The sequence below is a fragment of the Mycteria americana genome, unplaced genomic scaffold (genome assembly GCF_035582795.1).
Source record: "Mycteria americana isolate JAX WOST 10 ecotype Jacksonville Zoo and Gardens unplaced genomic scaffold, USCA_MyAme_1.0 Scaffold_27, whole genome shotgun sequence".
Lineage (NCBI taxonomy): Eukaryota > Metazoa > Chordata > Aves > Ciconiiformes > Ciconiidae > Mycteria > Mycteria americana.
Window position 1 is genome coordinate 434,336 of NW_027445609.1, and position 4,595 is coordinate 438,930.

A 4,595-nucleotide genomic window follows, 5' to 3' on the forward strand; every position below is an offset into this window, starting at 1 on the left:
GCAAATGTCTGTGCGGCAGCGAATGCAGTTCCAAGGGACAGTGAAAACCAGGTAGAGCTTTCAGTGCTGGCAGCTTTCGTGTGGGCGCAATCGCTGGACGTTTCAAATTTGGCAGCCGGGCTCTGCGAGAGTCACATAGGCATTGTTGCATCATAACCAACCAAGGCTTGCGCAGAGCGCGAATGTCTGTGCGGCAGCGAATGCAGTTCCAAGGGACAGTGAAAACCAGGTAGAGCTTTCAGTGCTGGCAGCTTTCGTGTGGGCGCAATCGCTGGACGTTTCAAATTTGGCAGCCGGGCCGTGCGAGAGTCACATAGGCATTGTTGCATCATAACCAACCAAGGCTTTTGCAGTCGCGAATGTCTGTGCGGCAGCGAATGCAGTTCAAGGGACAGTGAAAACCAGGTAGAGCTTTCAGTGCTGGCAGCTTTCGTGTGGGCGCAATCGCTGGACGTTTCGAATTTGGCAGCGGGCTCTGCAGAGTCACATAGGCATTGTTGCATCATAACCAACCAAGGCTTGCGCAGAGCGCGAATGTCTGTGCGGCAGCGAATGCAGTTCCAAGGGACAGTGAAAACCAGGTAGAGCTTTCAGTGCTGGCAGCTTTCGTGTGGGCGCAATCAGTGGACGTTTTAAATTTGGCAGTGGGCTGTGCGAGACTCACATAGGCATTGTTGCATCATAACCAACCAAGGCTTTTGCGGACCGCGAATGTCTGTGCGGCAGCGAATGCAGTTCCAAGGGACAGTGAAAACCAGGTAGAGCTTTCAGTGCTGGCAGCTTTCGTGTGGGCGCAATCGGTCAATGTTTCAAATTTGGCAGCCGGTCTCTGCCAGAGTCACATAGGCATTGTTGCATCATAACCAACCAAGGCTTGCGCAGAGCGTGAATGTCTGTGCGGCAGCGAATGCAGTTCCAAGGGACAGTGAAAATCAGGTAGAGCTTTCAGTGCTGGCAGCTTTCGTGTGGGAGCAATCGCTGGACGTTTCGAATTTGGCAGCCGGGCTCTGCCAGAGTCACATAGGCATTGTTGCTTCATACCCAACCAAGGCTTTTGCAAAGCGCAAATGTCTGTGCGGCAGCGAATGCAGTTCCAAGGGACAGTGAAAACCAGGTAGAGCTTTCAGTGCTGGCAGCTTTCGTGTGGGCGCAATCAGTGGACGTTTTAAATTTGGCAGTGGGCTGTGGGAGACTCACATAGGCATTGTTGCATCATAACCAACCAAGGCTTTTGCAGAGCGCGAATGTCTGTGCGGCAGTGAATGCAGTTCCAAGGGACAGTGAAAACCAGGTAGAGCTTTCAGTGCTGGCAGCTTTCGTGTGGGCGCAATCACTGGACGTTTCGAATTTGGCAGCCGGGCTCTGCCAGAGTCACATAGGCATTGTTGCATCATAACCAACCAAGGCTTTTGCGGAGCGCGAATGTCTGTGCGGCAGCGAATGCAGTTCCAAGGGACAGTGAAAACCAGGTAGAGCTTTCAGTGCTGGCAGCTTTCGTGTGGGCGCAATCGCTGGACGTTTCGAATTTGGCAGCCGGGCTCTGCCAGAGTCACATAGGCATTGTTGCATCATAACCAACCAAGGCTTGCGCAGAGCGTGAATGTCTGTGCGGCAGCGAATGCAGTTCCAAGGGACAGTGAAAACCAGGTAGAGCTTTCAGTGCTGGCAGCTTTCGTGTGGGCGCAATCGCTGGACGTTTCGAATTTGGCAGCCGGGCTCTGCCAGAGTCACATAGGCATTGTTGCATCATAACCAACCAAGGCTTGCGCAGAGCGTGAATGTCTGTGCGGCAGCGAATGCAGTTCCAAGGGACAGTGAAAACCAGGTAGAGCTTTCAGTGCTGGCAGCTTTCGTGTGGGAGCAATCGCTGGACATTTCGAATTTGGCAGCCGGGCTCTGCCAGAGTCACATAGGCATTGTTGCTTCGTACCCAACCAAGGCTTTTGCAAAGCGCAAATGTCTGTGCGGCAGCGAATGCAGTTCCAAGGGACAGTGAAAACCAGGTAGAGCTTTCAGTGCTGGCAGCTTTCGTGTGGGCGCAATCAGTGGACGTTTCAAATTTGGCAGCCGGGCTCTGCGAGAGTCACATAGGCATTGTTGCATCATAACCAACCAAGGCTTGCGCAGAGCGCGAATGTCTGTGCGGCAGCGAATGCAGTTCCAAGGGACAGTGAAAACCAGGTAGAGCTTTCAGTGCTGGCAGCTTTCGTGTGGGCGCAATCGCTGGACGTTTCAAATTTGGCAGCCGGGCTCTGCCAGAGTCACATAGGCATTGTTGCATCATAACCAACCAAGGCTTGCGCAGAGCGTGAATGTCTGTGCGGCAGCGAATGCAGTTCCAAGGGACAGTGAAAACCAGGTAGAGCTTTCAGTGCTGGCAGGTTTTGTGTGGGCGCGATCGCTGGACGTTTCAAATTTGGCAGCCGGTCTCTGCGAGAGTCACATAGGCATTGTTGCATCATAACCAACCAAGGCTTGCGCAGAGCGTGAGTGTCTGTGCGGCAGCGAATGCAGTTCCAAGGGACAGTGAAAACCAGGTAGAGCTTTCAGTGCTGGCAGCTTTCGTTGGGCGCAATCGCTGGACGTTTCGAATTTGGCAGCCGGGCTCTGCGAGAGTCACATAGGCATTGTTGCATCATAACCAACCAAGGCTTGCGCAGAGCGCGAATGTCTGTGCGGCAGCGAATGCAGTTCCAAGGGACAGTGAAAACCAGGTAGAGCTTTCAGTGCTGGCAGCTTTCGTGTGGGCGCAATCGCTGGACGTTTCAAATTTGGCAGCCGGGCTCTGCGAGAGTCACATAGGCATTGTTGCATCATAACCAACCAAGGCTTTTGCAGAGCGCGAATGTCTGTGCGGCAGTGAATGCAGTTCCAAGGGACAGTGAAAACCAGGTAGAGCTTTCAGTGCTGGCAGCTTTCGTGTGGGCGCAATCGCTGGACGTTTCAAATTTGGCAGCCTGTCTCTGCGAGAGTCACATAGGCATTGTTGCATCAGAAACAAATAAAGCTTATGCGGAGCGATAATGTCTGTGCGGCAGCGAATGCAGTTCCAAGGGACAGTGAAATCCAGGTAGAGCTTTCAGTGCTGGCAGCTTTCGTGTGGGCGCAATCACTGGACGTTTCGAATTTGGCAGCTGGGCTCTGCCAGAGTCACATAGGCATTGTTGCATCATAACCAACCAAGGCTTTTGCGGAGCGCGAATGTCTGTGCGGCAGCGAATGCAGTTCCAAGGGACAGTGAAAACCAGGTAGAGCTTTCAGTGCTGGCAGCTTTCGTATGGGCGCAATCGCTGGACGTTTCGAATTTGGCAGCCGGGCTCTGCGAGAGTCACATAGGCATTGTTGCATCATAACCAACCAAGGCTTGCGCAGAGCGTGAATGTCTGTACGGCAGCGAATGCAGTTCCAAGGGACAGTGAAAACCAGGTAGAGCTTTCAGTGCTGGCAGCTTTCGTGTGGGCGCAATCGCTGGACGTTTCGAATTTGGCAGCCGGGCTCTGCCAGAGTCACATAGGCATTGTTGCTTCGTACCCAACCAAGGCTTTTGCAAAGCGCAAATGTCTGTGCGGCAGCGAATGCAGTTCCAAGGGACAGTGAAAACCAGGTAGAGCTTTCAGTGCTGGCAGCTTTCGTGTGGGCGCAATCAGTGGACGTTTTAAATTTGGCAGTGGGCTGTGCGAGACTCACATAGGCATTGTTGCATCATAACCAACCAAGGCTTTTGCGGAGCGATAATGTCTGTGCGGCAGCGAATGCAGTTCCAAGGGACAGTGAAAACCAGGTAGAGCTTTCAGTGCTGGCAGCTTTCGTGTGGGCGCAATCAGTGGACGTTTTAAATTTGGCAGCCGGGCTGTGCGAGACTCACATAGGCATTGTTGCATCATAACCAACCAAGGCTTTTGCGGAGCGATAATGTCTGTGCGGCAGCGAATGCAGTTCCAAGGGACAGTGAAAACCAGGTAGAGCTTTCAGTGCTGGCAGCTTTCGTGTGGGCGCAATCGCTGGACGTTTCAAATTTGGCAGCCGGGCCGTGCGAGAGTCACATAGGCATTGTTGCATCATAACCAACCAAGGCTTTTGCAGTCGCGAATGTCTGTGCGGCAGCGAATGCAGTTCAAGGGACAGTGAAAACCAGGTAGAGCTTTCAGTGCTGGCAGCTTTCGTGTGGGCGCAATCGCTGGACGTTTCGAATTTGGCAGCGGGCTCTGCAGAGTCACATAGGCATTGTTGCATCATAACCAACCAAGGCTTGCGCAGAGCGCGAATGTCTGTGCGGCAGCGAATGCAGTTCCAAGGGACAGTGAAAACCAGGTAGAGCTTTCAGTGCTGGCAGCTTTCGTGTGGGCGCAATCGCTGGACGTTTCAAATTTGGCAGCCGGGCTCTGCCAGAGTCACATAGGCATTGTTGCATCATAAACAAATAAAGCTTATGCGGAGCGATAATGTCTGTGCGGCAGCGAATGCAGTTCCAAGGGACAGTGAAATCCAGGTAGAGCTTTCAGTGCTGGCAGCTTTCGTGTGGGTGCAATCGCTGGACGTTTCGAATTTGGCAACCGGGCTCTGCCAGAGTCACATAGGCATTGTTGCATCATAAC